We start from the raw sequence: 18,476 nt of genomic DNA, 5'->3' as shown, positions 1-18,476 counted from the left end.
TTTTTTTTTTTTTTTTTTTTTTTTTCGTTATTCAGAAGATTTAATGCATTTTTTTTCTTTCATTTTAACGTAGGCGATACTGCCGCAACGTAATTAGAAGCGTGAATCGTGCCAATAATATTGACAACATATACACGGATCGCGGGTACTTACCGGGTGGAATCGAAAACGAAATCTAAGTCCATTGTGACTTTAAGTAGGTACGGATTAGCAGCCCACGTAGGTATTTATATAGCGATAAATCTTGTTAATATAGAATTGGCATAACTCTCGCTGAATTATACGAGCGAACGGCGTGAACGTAATAACGTTACGTAATTAAGATAAAGCCGTTCGGATCCGAAGAAGAAAATATTCATACCCTGTAATACAGTGTCAAGGAACTTTGAAAAAAAAAAAAAAAAAAATTCGAAATAATTAACTTTACCGTAACATCAAGTTCCTACTATAAATTTTTGTCTGTCACACGTTTGAATTTTATTTTTGGTGCTACTGTACCTGTCTGACTTAATACGACCTGCCCACGTGGTCTTTTATTACATATAGGTACAGACTGCAAGGTCAGACAACAGGGTGCACCGTCGTTTGGAACTTAATGCATATCCTCTTGTGAACACGTGTAAATACGAAAGGCGCAACGTGCGAATGGTTGACGTAAGGTTATCGCACAGGAGGCACTTAACGGGGCGTAATGTCATCTTGTCTCGATATTACCGTTTGCGCCAGTCAGGGCCGGCGTTTTCGAGGGTGGAGGATAGAGAAGCATGAGAGCATTGTTCCACCATGGGAATCTCCCATGATTGTATCCAGCTCCTCATTTCTTGTATTCTCGTAATAGCCCGAGCGTATTCAAATAGCGCGTCTACGTAGACACGTCGTCGAGCCACATGTTTATCCGCACCGTTGGGCAACCATACGAGATGGGAGATAAGAAAAAAATTAAGGAAAAAATTTTTTTTTTCCAAAATAGCATAATCTTCTCTTATCGTCCGCTTATCGACGCAAATTATGCGAAAACAAAATTGACTTGATATTGAAAATAATTATTTTGGAAACCACACAAAAAAAAGTATAACAATTTTCTAACCTAATCGGATCAAAATGATACGAGGAAATTATTCTAGCCTAACTATTTTTTGTCCTACTTGGTATCGTCTAATGGTACTGTTACTGTTAGAGCTACAAGTTCTACCGGTCTATTTTGATCTGAATGCGGCTTGGTATGAAAAAAAGTCGTAGACTTTTGTTGCATATTGTTGAGTTATCCGTATGCTCTAGAGAAATATGATAAAGAAAAATACCAAACTACCGTGTATACCTGGTACAAAGAAGTTTATGGGTTACTGGTATGAATGATGAAAATTGCAATTTTTTTTTTCTTCATTTTTTGTACAAAGTAGAAGACGTTTAAATTCGATTCGAAAAATTGTACGGTCTGAGCTTTACGACTGTCAGGATGTATATAGGATTGTTTCCAAAGAATTGCAAAATCGGGCATTGTTAGACGAATATAACGGGTGTGAGTATTCTGTCGTATTGCGAAAGGTACCAACCTACTAAAGTTTATGCAGGCCTCGAATAATGGGAAGAGGGTTTCCTACCGGGGTGTCTTATAAATCTAAATGACGTGTTGCTTGCGCTCGCTACGACGTTGCTGCGTTCCGCAATGCCGGTTCGGCGCGTGGGCGTTGCGATTTTTTATGCGACTTCGAGTCAAATACGAAAGCGGCAAAGGTTAGGAACTGGTTTAGAGGTGCGGAGTTGACATCTTTCCGTATTGTCATTGAAGTGAAAAATTTTCATAAAAATTTACCCGACATATATATATATATTCAAAAATAAATCACACGAACGAAGCATAACAGTACTTGTACGGAAGAAGAAAAAAAAATTCTTATACCCTCCACCAAAAAAAAAAAGAGTATCAAAAATTTGAAAATTAAAAAAAAAAACACGATTTGACAATACCGACAATTAATTATTGTTAATGTAAGACTCGATTGAGCCTCAATGAAAAAAAAATACATACTACAATGATCATTACCTTGCCTGGCATTCCACAATCTATAACGCCGATGAATCTGGAGCACTTTGACACAGTTTCCAATAAATGTATAAAATATGAACAACCGATCCCGAATCGATATCACATAGTTCCGTTATCGTTATCACTGAAAACAATCTCCGTCCTGTTCACAACCACTGCCAATATTATACTGAAGCACTGCTACAAGCTCCGAATTCGAAGTGAATCTCATTAAAAAAAAAAAAAAAAAACAGGAAAACCAACACAGTATAATAATAAACCAACTTAGTCCTTATGTCCTGATGAATATTTCCTGGATCATCCATCCACAGATCAATCCCAGTCCCAGCATCCTGCCACAAAACACGAGAAGCTTCCTTTCAGACAATCGGCCGGTTGTCACACAGTCCCATTAATAAAAAAGAAAATAATAGTCCACGTTAATTATCTCGACGCATCCCCTATACTGTCACATTCGACCAACATATCGATTTGGTCTCTTCGATCAATGATAACCACGAGGTCTGAATACTCCTTGCGGCAACGTCCAAACGATAACCCGGTTCACGTTATTGTGCGATAACGATGGAGACACGGATTGACGTGTCTTCGGCAGGACAGCTGAGTCCTGACTGTCCGATGTTTCAGTGTTACAGGGGAGTATGGTGCGTTGTAGCGTTGTCCAGCAGCATTAGTGTTTAATCCTGCGGTATCGTGGACGGTATTGTAGCGGTGGTGAGTAAGAGTAAGTGAAGCAAGTTAGGCAGGCATGGACTAGGCGGGGAAGCGAAGTCGTAGGTTGGTAGAGATAGGTAGGTAGGTAGGTAGGTAGGTAGACAGATATCTAGGTAGGTAGGTAGGTAGGTAGGTAGGTAGGTAGATAGGTAGGTTGGTAGGTAGGGTCTAGATCTTCGAATGTATCGGTACAAAATAACGTAATGTTGGTTAGTCTCTCTAGAACGGAGTAGCACCACGCCGGCACGCGACCTGCCCTCCCTCTGCTGCTCCGCTTCCTTTGGTCTGGTTCACTACCTACCTACCTACCTCCCTGGACCATCGGTACCTCTACTACTACCAACTACTCCTCCCAGCCTCTCAGCACCGGAATACTCCCACCATTCCTATACTATACTCTCCTTCGCTCCATAACTCCCAGGCACTAATTCACCTTTGCAACTGTACCGACACCCCACCATTCTGCCATACGCGGGCACCACCACCAGAATCATCCGTAAGATCCACAGCATCACTCCTAGGCGACGGTTACCGCCGTACCGGCTCTCGTTCAGCATAGTTCAGATCCTTCGGATCGGGACACGGTTGTCCTAGGACGGAGCACCGGAACGGCGAATGCTTTTGATTTTATAAATAAAAATTATACAATTTTTCGAATTCTGGATCTTAAATCATTGTTTTGATTTTTTTTTAATCATGCTTCCGGTTCCAACTCCTTTTACGTTAACTTTCCGGAGTAAGATTTTCCTTTGCTTCCTTTTCTTTTTTTCTTCTTCTTGCGGTTACAAACTGCGGATTCACTCTCTGCTTAGGATCTTGTCCTTGCGCAATAAAGATCACTCGATTCACCTGGGTTTACTGAAATTGTAGACTGTGAAACGTGACGCATTCGTTCTTCGGCTTCCTTGAAAACCTGGAGGGACGCCGGATGGGTACGACACTCTCCATCCCGGAACGATCCCTTTAGATTCGCTCTCGAAAACCGATCGTTTCCTTCTCGAGGCTTTACCTAAATTTTCTTTTTTCTTATTTCTACTCTTCGTTCTCCTCCGCGCTCTCTGTACACGATATGCACGTTTACGGCGGGAGCATTGCGACAAAGGGAAGATCCGTTCTCGTTTAATCGATTGCAATGACACGATGACTTTCGTTAGGTATTTTACAAGGCGCCTGTGTCAACTCTTCTTGATTGTCATCGGTCGCGCGTGAGTGACAGCCACGCAGACTGTCATTATCTTTACCGAACGAGAGCCGAGAGCCGAGGTACAGTCGCGGGAAACGATTGCGGAACGGTAGTCAAACCTGAGAGCGTTAACGGAGATCGGTCTCTATCGTCATCCGTGAATAAAAGTGTTTGTCTGGCATTAAAATCCTTAAATCATGATGTGCCAATCCGAGACACGTAATAGCGACTTTTATCGATGCCCCAACGACGCCAGACCAGGAGATCCCTGAGTTGGTCTCATGGTTCTCTGGCATTTCCATCAGGGGAATAAGAGGGACCTAGATCAATTTTTCGTTCGACCAATCAAGCCAGTTTCAATGATCATAGCAACTGGACGGTCTTAAATCTTATTTTAACGGCGTCGATAGCTCCGACATTCGACCGAGCTCGTTTCTTCGGCAATGCCGATGAGACTTCTTTGTCCGGAGCGTCCTGGCGCTTGCGTCATTTTAACCTAAATATCTTAAACATTGATTACGGAATTTATAGACGGACTTCCAACTGCCGTTATATATATGTCTCTGTGTATATATCTATCTTAAACAATGACAACGTCAAAGTTTAGCTATCGAACCGAGCTGGGTAACTATCCTCGTCCGCGAGGACTTCTGAAGGAGCAACCTCGAGCAGACACTTAATAATCGTGGAAGCACGCGTCAAAGTCATGCTAATATGGACCACGAGGTGACGAAGCCAGTCTCTCCCATGGACGGGATTCCATCTGAGATCGGTTAAAGAAATTCCTGATCTTGATTCGTGCGCACGCAGCATCCGTTCTCCGCTTTGGCAGGTGTCCGAGGACGATGTCGCAGGTGCGCGGATGATCGACTTTGAACTTCGGTTGAGATGCTGATTCGTCAATGTCAGCGTAAATCGTCATCCTCGGGATTCTTAGAAAAAATTCTAATCGGCCATATCGCGCCGTATGAAGGGCTTCAGCTGGACCAAAAAAAAAAATTAAGAAAATTACCTAGTACCACTATCGTATCGTATACTATCATATGTAGTAAAATTTTTTCAAAATTTTGAGTATACCCGCGATAACGATATCCTAGTAAACGTGACTTGTCATTTGGCGTATAGAATAATATCTCTGGTATCTTGAGGCTGTCATGCCCGAGGAGCCTTGAATCGATCTGGTTCATGGCGTAATAGCATAAGACCACGATGGACCAGGTACCACCCACCACAACGAGAAGCATGCCTAATCTCGATTATGTTTGGTAACTATAGAAGTAACTGGGGCAGCGAGCAGATTGCTGGATTCGTTGGTTACTAAAAGTTGGCAAGGGTATTACGAACGAAACTAGCCTCCAATATATATGTACGTATATGTATACATAAATATTATGTACTCTATATGACGTTTACCATGACTAGTTGATGTCTGCTTGATAAGGAATGTCTCTACTAGATCGATCCAGTGGTCCAGACTATTGTCCGTTCAGTAGATACGTACCGCCTGGTCTAGACACCTCAGACACGAGTTCCTGGTAAAAGCATCATCACAAAGATTACCCAGGAGTCATCTGCAACGTTTTGTTATACCACTATAGACAATATTATGGCACAGAGCCATACAGCATCCTGCAGCTTCTCTAACCGTTCCTAGTGTATATATGGTATCCCAGGTTGCCTCATTCCATTCGCGATTCCACATTCTTCCCACACGTGTAAGACACGCCGGGCGGTATGTGAGGAGTAGAGGTATGGAGCGTTAGATGTTTAGTCCTGATATGTTATACTACTGTAGCATTCCATTAACGGTACACAGCATCCAAATCATTTGTTCGTCCGCGGGATAAGGATGGTATCAAATTGTGGTCCACGATGACGAACGACGGACCTAATGTATTGAGGGATTAAAAGAAAATATTATTTTATGTTATCTACAAGATTTTATGCAGCTGTCTTTTGCAAGGATAACCTACCATTTCTACGAGCACCTGCGAAACTTATAACAAGTGCTGATCTTGTTCCATCTCCATAATGGACCAGGTTTCGCAGTTTCTTCCCATTTCCGTCGTGATGACTCGAGCTCGGAAGATAACTCGCTTAGCTATATACCTTTTACGTTTTATATATATATATATATATATATATATATATATATATATATATATATATATATATTTATGTACACAAGACTCGCCCCGAGATGAAATCCTTTCAGGTTTCATCTGCTCCACTTAAAAGATCCTCTCTTCCTACATGATCATTGACTCCACCGGGACACAACTCTGCACAGGGTGGGGCCCCGACTGCATCTCGCATGTCGTCTTCAGTTTTACTTTCTAAGGCCCCTTCTCGCGTCGACGGTTAACTTCGTGTAGATAGTATTTCCGTAGGTACTATATGTGCATATGGACATACAGGATCATACTGTACAATAATTTATGTAGCATAAACTATACCATATTAATATATCACGTATAGGAGGGGAGCCAGAAGTTTTTCTTTACTGTCTGCCCAAGAATTTTTGCTCTACTTGAGGATTCCATCCGAGCCTTCTCCCGCCATTGCTACCGAGTCTATCCCAGTCCTTGTCGGACGTCTCTACGAGGATGTGTTAGTAGACCACGCCAGGGTGGGGTCCTCTCGCATCCGACTTGGCGTTTTCAGTTTCACTTTCTAAGTCTCCCTACCCAGCCGACCGATCTAGGCCCTGGTTGAGTAGAGCCACCCCGCCCTGCTATTCACTCCGTTCTAGGATCAGCTAGGAGATGCAAGACTCGCTGTTCGCTCTGGGATGCTGCAAAAGATTGGAATTAAATGTTTAAGAACGATCCGATAAAGATTTTACGGTTTGTATGAGATTTTCTGTCTCTGGTGAGTTGGATATGGAGTAAAATTGATATAGGGATATTCTAGGGAATTTTTCCATCTCTCATATCGAACGAAAGTTACTGCGAATCGACTTTATGTATATTGCCATGGACAAAGGCGGTTCCCTCGACTGTCTTAAATCCTGTATTAAATCTGGGACACCGGCGCTCTGGACGCCTTTAAACGTCGCGCCGCCCGTTTTCACTGAGATTTATTCGTTAATTCGTGGATCGTTAATTGGAACGATGTTCACGGACTTGGAGCGATTGCCCGACTGCCGTTCGCTTTCTTCCGCCATAATGGCGCCTTGCTGTTTCTAACGAGGAGAACTTTAAATTCGAACGCCTTTACATGCTCTTATTTATAGGCTATGAGGATAAACTGTCTCGTCGAAAATTAAACTACATATACGTATACGCGCGATCAGGTATGTCCAGTCCCGATTAGACGGATACCTGTATTTAGGGTTAATTACGTGTCACCATTCTTTATATAGTCAAAAAATATAGCAACAAACTTCTTTTTTTCTTTCCGAGTCAGACCGAAAGCACGTGCCACGATCGGTGGGATTCGATGATTAACGTGTCTCGATGTCGGTGCGATTGCTGCCTTTAAATTCTTCAACGTTTGCTCAACCGGTCGTCCTGGTGAGAAGTTTGCGAATTCGAAATGCGTTTCGTACAATTTATGGATAATCAAAGGCGGCCGATCGTGCTCGTTGTAGAAATCACTTTGAAATTGCCGCCACTTTATATTTTCCTGTTAAACGTGAAAACGGACGGCCATGCTTTACCATTAGCAACCGGTACCAACTGTATGATATATAAATGCACCGACGTCTCATTCGCACCAAATTAATAAACCATCGTACCCATTATTTCTTCACTTTAGAAATCTCATTCGACCGTCCATGAAAAGCTCCATGATCCTACGACCGTCACGCCCTGATGATGATCCTTCCCAGTAACGATCGCTTATACCGATCCTCACGATTTCTAGTTTTCATTCTGATCCATAGTCGCACGGTAGCTATCGGTCTGCCATTAAAATTTCTCATTGTCTGGATCTTGAACTGGATGATGATGAGGTCTTTTTTTTTCATGACCTAATGCCATCGCTCTTTATTGGGACGCGTAGGCAGTTTATAAGGTCAGGATCGATTTCCTTAAAATGGCCGTTCCTGCCTCTGACCATCCACTTGTAGCACGAGCGACATCGACGTGACACACAATGCTATGGCACCACGTAGCTGACACCTGGACGGATGATGCATAGGACCGTAGAGGGCATTTCCTGCATTAGTATATCATTTACATCCTCGTATATCTCTCATTATCTGCCTACGTACTTGCTGTCAGGATCGCCAGAGACTTTGCCGCGCATACTAAACAGCCGCTACGTATCCCATCTGGTTCCGTCAATGCGGTTGACTTCCCCGACATGGGGAAGCCGAGCACACACTTGTACAATCATTTTATGGGAGACGATGGCCTTTAGGCATTGTACACACGTTGCCCTATCATTGTCACATATAACAGACGATCAGAGAAAACAGCATAGTACTGAAACATAACGTAAAATTAGGATGGATATAATTTACGTGTTTTAGGTAAAGCAGCCAGATATATAAACGAGTCGTGAAACATGGTCTGCGATCGTCAAATTTACTTTTGATTGATTTTGATTGGTGGTTGATAAACAATTTTTTTCCTCCCTTCGTCACGCGAGTGCGAGAGAGACGCATGCATCGCTGTCTTCGGCACGCGAGGCTGGACCAGTAATTTTACTTTTGTTACGGTACGTAACGTGTAATTGTATACCTAAAATTTCCAACTGTGAAACCCAAGAAGTTGGAACTCTCCCGGGGACCTGGAATTTCACGTAAACACGGAAGGTCATGTACTTTCGAGAGATTTAGACAGTCTGACCTGTGACATCGGTCCCGCGGTATACGGTCCTTACTTTTATCTGTCTTTTTGTTCGTCTCACTTTTTGGGCGGAAGATCTCAGGACCTTTGCCAACGAAATGTCTCGCTGAGCTCTGTCGGTTAACGAGCGTGACTAACAGCGGGTTCCACGGGTTCTGCTGCGTGACCCGATCCCAGTGACAATTGAAGGGTTGGTCCCCGGTCACGAGTGCCGGTCTAAAGTGTTGAAAATAAAAAAATATAATTCGACCGATTGCGAAGAGAATCTTCATCCTGAATTATGTTAACCCCCGTAATCATAATGGTAATCAGAGAACGGCCCAAGTTAACTCACCGAAGTAAACGCTCGGAATGTTTCTGGAACGTGCGATTCCCAGTGGCGATGTTAGCCAACTGCGATTCGAACTCTGAACTATGACTGGTGGAGACGCCTCCTCCTGTCTGAGTATCTAGCAACCGTTACCACTTCCCAAGACATCCGTGCTCGCCATACCGGCCACGATTCGTACCGGCAGAGCGTCCTGGAGAAAAAAAAAAGAAAAAGTGTCAAAAAATAAATAAATTCAAAGCGGACTCATCGTACACTCTTCCCGGCAGTAGTGCATTGCGCAAAACGATCAGACACCATATCGAGAATATTGGCGATACCGGATCGGTATTCCGAGTAAATTCCCCAACCGGTCGGACATACGGAAATAACAAGTTGGTTGTTGTGCAAGTGGAAGTGTCCGTAAAAAGTCGCGAAGGAGGGAAGGCCTCACTGATTCACAGGCTGGAAAGAAAGAAAAGACGAGAAAGAAGGTCGGAAAAGAAGCCAGGGGAAAAGGAAGTGGGAAGAAGTAGTAAAAGAGTGTAACGAATCGGCCGGCAAGGATCGCAAAGTCCGATCGAAGCAACGAGAGCAGTGACATGTAATTGATAATTATCGTTAAGCACCACTGCCGGATAAAGCCGAGTCCACGATAGATCACGCTCTCCTGCTGGAGCCAATCGGGTTCTCCGTGTCCTGTTCTCCGGTGCACGCAGCGCATTAGATCGTAGCTGGCATGGAGGGCATTGCGAAAGCACCGGGACGCACGTCTATTAATACTGATACCGTGTTATCTTTCGTGGTGTGGGTGTTATCAAGGCAGGGCGTGTCGCGGCAGAAAGCTGCTCCCGCAGCCGGCAGCAACGTGACTGTCAGCCTCCGCGAACGATCCGGATCCGTTCCGTTCCGTTCTGCTCGCTACGTTTCTCCGGGTTTAAGTATGGCGTCGTGTCGTGTGTGCTCGCATGTACCGGGTTATCAGGATAACCCCATAGACGTCCTGGAAAATCCGCGTTCTCCTCTCTCATACGAGACCGTTACGTGGACGGCATTGTACTGCGAGTACCGGAATAATGAGAAAAAATGTAAATCGAAAAAAAAAATTTCAAAAATATTTTTTCAAAAAATATTTCAAAAAAAATTTTATCACTTGAACTCGAAAAAAAAAATCTTATGAGCTCCTCCAGAGATTTCTTATAACAATCGTATGGCAGACGTCGGAGGATGTCTAGGCTATTCGGAGCAGTGGGTCAGGGTCCCTAACACTGGATGACGAAATGGTACCCAGAAGTGGTCCTGGTTACCCTCGAAAACAGAGGCTGCACCAGATGCAATTTTCTGACCAGTCCGCCGGATGACCTTACGTATGTTTTTTCCTCTGCATACGTCTTCCGCCGCTTCTAGTATCTTCTGCACGGTATTTAAGACGCAGTAGAAACTGGATGATCCTGACGGCTCGAGAAGATGACGATCGTAACTCCTTGGCGAATGTTAATACGCGTATATTGTAACGCGTTATATAACATGCGAATTATGCAGATCGCTCGGCATTCGCTTTTAGAACGGCTGTGAATCACAATGGCGCGGAAAGGGTCACGCATGTGAATCCAAGCCGTATGGTATGTATGTACTACACATGTAATATATATCTATACGGTTATATAGATACAACGTTGAACCTATCCCAGAGCGTTGTTTCTCTTGTATATCAGAGTGCCGGTACGCAACGAGATCTTAGCGTGTGTGTAGAAAGTCCGCCTACTGCGTGACACACCGATCCTCAGATAACGCTTCGTGGCACCGTAGTATTCGTAAGCACTGTACGAGATAGCACGGTAAGCCTTGGAGAGCAATGGAGAATTTCCGTACTCTTATAGGGAGTCACAGTGACTATAAAGCACTCCTTACTCTCTAGATAACGTTACGTCTGGTGCTTTAAGAAAGTCCGATAACTTTTTTCTTTTTTTTTTCGGTTTCGTCGGTTGATGACGTTAATTGAAGTTTGTCGTGGTCCCGGCATTACGGGGAATCCCCGGGTTTACTAAGATCGTGCTATGGCTAAATGAAGATGGTTCAACATGGTCGGCTACTAATAATGGTACAGTTCGGTAACTGAGATCAAGAATGTAACTATTGTATAGTACTATAGTGATGCAACCAAACTCCGCCCCAGTTAGCTGTATACAGAGAATATATATACCGGCACGCTCACGAACAACACGATAACTCTTTGATCTTAGCTACCTATTCATTATTTAGCTTAATGTCGATCAAACCCAAGGCCGCGAGTTATTGTTCCGAAATATTAGCCCTGCTAAACGGCCGGGCGATCGACGCCTCGTTTTAAATGCCCATATCGTTTCGGCAATGGGAACCATCTGGCCGATACATTTCACGGGTAAAAAAAAAACAGGACCAGGTAGAACAATTGGTTTTGACAGTGAAAAAAAATGTTGTATTACAAAGCCAAAAATATGGTACCGGTAAAAATTTAGAGATAAGTGACCCAATCTGGCTTTATAAATGACCCATAAACAATGCGGACTACTAGCAACCTGATTGCAAAATTGTGCAATAAACCATAGGCTAAAACCGTTAAACCGTAATATGGGTATCCACCTGAGATAAGAAGGTTCGGCTGAGAGTTAAGAGACCCAAGTAGGGTGTGCACTGTACAGGGCAGACAGAGGCACATAAACCTTAATGCAAAACCGAATCATGTTAGGACTTAGGCGGTGTAGGCGGCTATTGCTGTGCATTGAGTAGAGGTATATTGCGCTGCAAAGCGGTAAAGGAATTTAGCCTTATAAATCAGCGACATGACTGCACCGTGGTGCCACACCTTTCCCTTCTTGGGGCAATCACGAGTCGTCACCGTATCGGCAACATCCCCGTGCATTCGCTGTTCCGTCTTTCCGATGCTGGATGCCAGCAACAACCCCGGGGGACTGAGGTTGGGTACACTGGGTTGAAAAAGTTTCTAGCTAATGATATTGGACGCAAGTGGAAAAAAAAGTTCATAGTCAGACAGTCCGGTGACTAAGCGTCGTGGGGTGGATGGGGGATGGAAGGTATCTGTGAGTTTTATATAATATTACAGACGGATTGTTGGTACAAGGTAGGTAGAGTGATCGGTAGTTCGTGTTGATTGCGTAAAAGTTATCTTGGATTAGTCAACGCCAGTTGCCGAAGAAAAAGAGTCACTTAGTAATGCCTCGTTTGTCTTAGATAGGATTGTGCCATGACTTTCCACCCTCCCGCCGATTCCATCATTAAGACTTTAATCACGTGATAATTGACGTGACAATGAAACATCAGAATTTGATCCTTGTCGGTACGCAGGCTGTTGTAATTTTAAAAAATTTGGATACCCCTTTTTCTTTTTAATTTTATGGAAAATTAAAGGATCCATGGGTGATGTTTTCTTAGGTAATGGCAATTAGCACGGCCTTTGCTTGATGTTTCGAATGACCAATGTAATTAACGTGCATAACTATTTCTATGTTAGGCTAGTCAAAAAAATGGCATGCGTGACATATACGTAATGGCTGGTACGTGTGAGTGAAATAAGTAGTGCCGAAAGTGGTCGCCAGGTGCCAATTAAAATAATCGAAAATTAATAACACGTCCCTACACCAAATTCCACCTACAGCTGCACATCATCCAGTCCATCTATGACGACACTACTCCGTGCTTCATGCTCGTGTACCACGCCTTTCTAAGCCCAGGGGCATCCGAACGGATTAGACATTGGGATCGCTTCGAGGCTAGCCAGCCATCCAGCCAGTCTCCCTCTATAGAGTTAAAACCTTAATGTAACCAAGCTCAGCCAAGATAGCTGAACCAAGATGGCTAGTCTTGGTTCAGCTAAGTCAGTCCTAAATATATGTATATATATATACGTATAGTAACAATACTTAAGTACTAGTACCTAATACTGACTGCCTCCTAGCAGGGAATATTCAAGTGAACGATACCAACCGCGAAATTACCAACTAATCGCACTCCGATCTACTCCATCGAAGTTACCTACCAGCTAACCTATATACTTATCTACCAACTTCGACGTCCAACTTTTACTTCCCTTCCTTGGCTCCCTTGGTCGTCGATTCGAACTCGCTAACGGGAAGAGCCAATGGAAACCCGCCCGAAACCCACGTACGATCGATCACGCTAATTGGACGGTAGCGCCGTGTAAGGAAAAAGGAAACCGTGTGACATTGTTTGCTTTTTTCTCGCGCGAATACCTTACCGATCTTTTTTATCCCAGGATCGTGTTAGTGCAAGACCGTTCGGCAAATACTGACTAACAGTTGGCAATGCTGGGACTTGGTAATTTATGTAGATTAAGGACGGATTGAAAGGCTTTACAGGAGGTTATGTTAAAAAATAACATCTTTTTGTACTATCCATTGTTATACTTAATTACGATCTTTTTCCGCTTAACGAGGAGAGCATTTATAAAACGCCATCTTACCGATTCGAATGGCTAATTTACTTGGGTGACATAACAAGATGATTATCCGATCCATCTGGTAATTATACTAAGACCGTACATAGAAGGTAGCCGCGAATGGACCGGATCGTCGTTTCCATGGTTGCGCAATCGGCAATTGATCTTCGATTCGCAACGTGGTTTCGCGATTTGTGTAGCCGGTGGCTCTATCACAATTGGCTATTCGATTTGAATCAAGGACCCAGAGGAAGGAACGTGCCCCGCTAATCCCGATATAATCGGGCGCGCTCCAACGATTTCCCTATTTCTTGTTGCCTTCTTGCCTTTCTTGCCAAGACAATTCTAATCTAATTTTCGTTTAGATTCAATTGATGGTTCTTTGGGATCTTCCAGTTTAAAGAAGTAGTCATCTGTCTCGATATCAACCTACCTACCCACCCGTCTCATTCTGTGTACAGTGGTTACTGCCGAGAAGGAGGCGGGGAAAGGGGCGCAAATGGAAACAAAGAAAAGTTGCTGGACATTGCAAAATTATCTTGAGAAACACTCAATCTGGTCCTGATCATTGATCAATCCCGATGACGTTCCTTTAGACGATTGAGTTCTCCTTCATTTTTTTTCCTCGGTGATTTCACGTGGTCAGGATCATTGTGTGGGTACACATAGATCTATACCTGTCTTGAATTTCCATAGCAACTTGCTTGGGTTGCTGTTGTCTTTCCTCTTTGTTTTTTTTATTTCTTTATCCTGTTGACAGGTAGGGTGCCCTGAGACTTCGAGACCAGAGACCTTACCGAGAGAATCGTATTTCCCGTTAAGGAATACAGGACGTTGCTCCAATTTTACGTAATTGCCAGCCCTGAAACGAGCTCCTTCTTTCATCATTATTTTTCATACGTTTTTCTTTCTTACCTTCCTCTCTTCCTTCCCACTTCCTTCGGTCGTCCTATCTTTCCCAGCGCTCTTACGGGGCTGAAGCTCTGTAATGCGTTTTGAGACCTCCGACAGTGTCTCCCTCGAGGTCCCAACTACCTCAGGTAGACCTTACTAGGTATGATGTATTCTCTTTTTTCTCTCCTCATTCACTCTATAAAAATAATGTCCTTGCCACATGAATCTGGATCCGAGTCCAAAGTCATGTTTTACATTATACATGGATGGTACTGTGTTTCGATGACAATCCGGGCCGATACGGAGGTCGGACCTGATGACAAAAAAGCAGCCCGTTACAATACCAAGAGAAGCACCTCTCACTATCTCGAATACCTCACTCTGTCATACCTTTCTATATAAACCAATTACTTCCATACCAATTGGACATACCATCTCAATGCAGCATAACAACATAAAGGCCGACTATTCTTCAATCTAGTTAATCCATCTCGACGCCATTCAGTTCCGGGAAGTCTTGTACAATTGACCAAAAATTAGCAAGCGACACTAAAAAAAAAAAGAAAAAGAAAAATCAGTGTCAACTGCCACTTGGGAACTTTTAACGATTAGCCAACCGATTAGCTATGCTTTTACATGCACAATGGCTGCTCTGCTACGTAGACCAAAGATTTGGTAGCGAGGATTAGGAGATGCACTGAAGTAAGCGTAGATGTCGATGCTTATCGGGAACGCGGAGCTAGATATCCGGAGTTGAGGTGTGTCCTTAGGATGGCCTTTCTTATCGCGATAACTCGAGGACATCTCGTTGAGCAATGGAGTGGTGGCTCCACCCACTCATCCGTGATCTGTAGCACCTCGGCTCAACTGGAGTCTGACTCGCGACGCCTCCAGCCATCAAGGAGACTTCGATGGAAGGTACGCATTGCGTCTACTGTGAATAGACCAGATATAAATACTTAAAGCTTACTATATGTGTATATATATATATATATCCATACCGTCCAAAGGATCGCTATCGGGATCATTCCCAAGAAGTGGCCTTCCCAGAGATCATCGACGTCAGCACAATTGGATCAAGTATAACTTCTGTAGAGGATGATATCGATCACATTGATCCGCAATAAAAATTCCTGCATATGCAAATGATTTTGTTACCACCACAACGGCATCCCCGTATCCTCGTTATGCCTTAGGATAAAATTTAAAATGGTCTCATACCAATACAGCTTACCTAGGGTACCATCTTCAGGATGGTCTTTCTCTTATCGTTATTTGTCATCACCAGGAGACCAAAGAGACTCTCCATTCTGAGAGTATGCCACTTTCAGTATCTACTGCGTTTCACAGAGAGTGGTGCGTTCCTGAAGGAAACGTGTGGTAGGTAGTTGAAGAGTATATAGGTAGAGGCGTCGAGAGTGTTTGGCGTCGGTGTCTTGGTGCACTAGAAATTTGTCTGTATATCGAAGCAATTCTTGACTGTGAATGTAACTGTCTGGGCCTGTTTGAGTACGGAGGGGCCAGTCGCCCTTGCCGGGAAGCCTGAGGCACGGGCGTGGGCCTTTCACTCCTGCCATCCGCATCGCTCCTTTACCTCTCTATACGTATAGTACATAATACGTATATATATACTATCGATGGACCTCGCGCTCACTTCGCGATCCGCGACCCTCCATTACAGTGGCACTCAAATTTACGCTGAAATAAATGAATTATTGATCAGAGCTTATCAAATTAGTATATACCGATTCCGTATTATTAACGAGCAATTAAATCAAGTTCTATTGTCTTTAGTGCAGGGTTCGTAAACGTAAGAAAGCCAGGGAAGTTATCGTGGGATTTGTTGTCAAGCTTTAAAATAATTCTGCTTGCTGTTCTCCTTTTAAACTTTCTATAAGGCCCTTAGTAGTTGGATTAGATTCGCCTAGTTCGCGTGAAAAAATTCTTACGAAATTAAGCAATTGACATCGCCAATTTGTCTGTTTGAGATAAACGATATTTTGAAGAAATAAAATGTTGTCGCGGACCGTAAAATAATGCGTGTTATAAACGGGGAAAGTGACGTCGATATAAAAGAATATAACGGCATTGTTCCTTAGAATGGATATTTTTGTTGACGTTAAAAAAAAAAATAACTAGGTTTCTGTACAGTATTAAAGCTACGGATTGCGTATCACTGAAACTAACCCACCCAACTTAAACAAGGTTCGATCATTACACGGGCTATTATGTTGCAGCATACTACCAGCCTACTAATACTAGTAGCATACTAGCAATACATACTAGTATCAGTAACGGGCAGTACGGCCACTAGATATTGCTTATTAACTCTACGTCCGTGAGTTCCGTTCGAGGAGACTAACGGTCGTTCTTATTGTACGACATAGGTTAGGACCGGTTGCACCGGGCGTCCCAGCGCGGTCTTATGAGCGACGCTAATCGCCACCGTGAATACGAATAATAGAGAATAAGAGAATATACATGTATAAATACCTGGGGCGTCCATCATATCGGCGCCTATGATATTCCCAAGAGACCCAAATACACTGGACGGATTATGGGATAGAGGCTTGTCAACTGTCATTCCTGTTCGTCCGTCATGGCGGAAGCGAGACGAGAGCCGTCGGCAGTGCCATCTACCCACGCCGGCCGTAGCTTGACGTGCCATTAGCTGTGACTCCCGAATTCAAATTTAAATCCGACTACCGTGTTATTCCGTATCCCCGTTCCACCCTGCATGCATACCAGGGTACGTCTTCGGGACGTCCTCTGCCTCGCCTTTTGACCTGCACCGTTACAAGGCCATTACTCCGTGGAATCATCACTCCGTTGCGCAATCGTTCACCTTGTTTCAAAACACTGCTGTCGTAACCCTCTCTACCTTTTGTTCTGCCTACGCGTGCGATATTCATTCGTGCTTGCGTTTTAAAGGTTGAGGACGTACGTGTCCCATCAAATAATCAAATCACCGCTTGACAATGCTCCGATTAATTATGTCTAATTCAATTTATATTATTTTTATTTTTTTTCAGCTAAATTATCCGCAATGAAATTACTGTTACGAGGGAATAAAATCCACGTGGCATTCCACTGGCTTTACGTACGACGTCCTTAGGCGGCGTAGACTATTTTTTGCAAGTCTACCGACAAGACTTCACATATGTACACACATGAGACCCTACTTGATCCTGCATATATATCCTACGCTTAGAATGTTATCTATTGGCTCATGGTTACATTACCGATAAGAAGACGTGCTTGTGTCTCCATGTGAATATTCTCCAGTCGTACCTGTAAAGTACCAAAAGTAGTGTGATATTATTTCTTTCGTACAGACCAGACGCAGCTGCAGCAAGGAAAATATATAGTTATCACTGAGAAAACAAGATGGCCGATGACACCCACGTTCAACCATAGTGGAATATCTCATGGCGGAACTCTAAATCATTGTTATGATGAATGCGAGATCTATCCCTGCATTTCGACTATAAATTTCCGGTGGCGAGATCCTCCCGTATGTAGAATATGTAAGTACCGACCGAGCGGACTCGTGGGTAGTGAGTTGAATTCACGGCTAATACATTGCCAACCCTTAAGAAGCACTGAATTGCGTAGGCATATATTCTTACGCATGGCAACCATCCTGAGCACCGAAGAACCACGTACGTGAACATATATCGTTATACTAAACGTGTAAATGGTTTCCCATGGGCGGATAATGTATGAATCTATACGCGTATCCCATGTATAAAGGATAATATCAAATTATACGAGAATTCTAAGAATATCTGCAGGTAGATAAAGATCGTGAAGATTATGAATCTCAGTGAAAATGGCGTCGTGGTAAGATATTCTTGGAGATGCTTTAACAAATTTTTTCCAATTTTTTTTTTATTTACATCAAATTTTTTTAGGCAAATTTTTTATTTAATCATCGACCTAAGTGAATTTTGGTACTTGTTGCGTAACTCGTAATACGGATGCTGTACCCTATGCGCTCTGCCGGAATATCCACCGGCAAAGTACTTGGTACGCGTCAACGTGTCTTTATCGCCTCACCCACTTCGTCTCTTTATTGC

The 18,476-nt window shown here is 43.4% G+C and overlaps 1 protein-coding gene and 2 long non-coding RNA genes across 5 annotated transcripts in view; all 3 read right to left on the bottom strand.

The window, feature by feature from the left end:
- The window catches only part of LOC107273889 (transcription factor hamlet), a 15,378-nt gene extending 9,359 nt beyond the window's left edge, over positions 1–6,019 (bottom strand). Inside the window, exons 1-5 of one of the 2 annotated variants that reach the window (XM_025091183.1) lie at positions 5,918–6,019; positions 5,590–5,832; positions 5,358–5,515; positions 5,022–5,261; positions 2,030–4,925 (exon numbers count right to left, since the gene is read on the bottom strand). The gene's annotated coding sequence lies outside the window, so the exon portion shown is untranslated. The remainder of the gene's footprint in view (positions 1–2,029; positions 4,926–5,021; positions 5,262–5,357; positions 5,516–5,589; positions 5,833–5,917) is intronic. The other variant, XM_015752502.2, reaches the window with a different exon arrangement.
- Positions 6,020–8,171: 2,152 nt separating this feature from the next.
- On the bottom strand, positions 8,172–8,916 carry LOC112495282. Its single transcript, XR_003061671.1, has 3 exons — positions 8,775–8,916; positions 8,481–8,681; positions 8,172–8,374 (listed from the first exon to the last, which is right to left on the bottom strand). It is a non-coding gene; the product is annotated as an uncharacterized LOC112495282 (long non-coding RNA).
- A 4,167-nt stretch (positions 8,917–13,083) lies between these two features.
- LOC107273890 lies at positions 13,084–17,121 on the bottom strand. Of its 2 annotated transcripts, none has more exons than XR_003061670.1 (7): positions 16,891–17,121; positions 15,632–16,095; positions 15,399–15,530; positions 15,034–15,331; positions 14,788–14,946; positions 14,419–14,710; positions 13,084–14,365 (listed from the first exon to the last, which is right to left on the bottom strand). It is a non-coding gene; the product is annotated as an uncharacterized LOC107273890 (long non-coding RNA). The 2 variants fall into 2 exon arrangements; XR_001539351.2 differs by having other exon boundaries at positions 14,830–14,946.
- Between the last annotated feature and the right edge of the window lie 1,355 nt (positions 17,122–18,476).

The sequence above is a fragment of the Cephus cinctus genome, unplaced genomic scaffold (assembly GCF_000341935.2).
Source record: "Cephus cinctus unplaced genomic scaffold, Ccin1 Ccin1_scaffold1857, whole genome shotgun sequence".
NCBI lineage: Eukaryota > Metazoa > Arthropoda > Insecta > Hymenoptera > Cephidae > Cephus > Cephus cinctus.
This window is presented reverse-complemented; position numbering and strand designations above follow the sequence as displayed.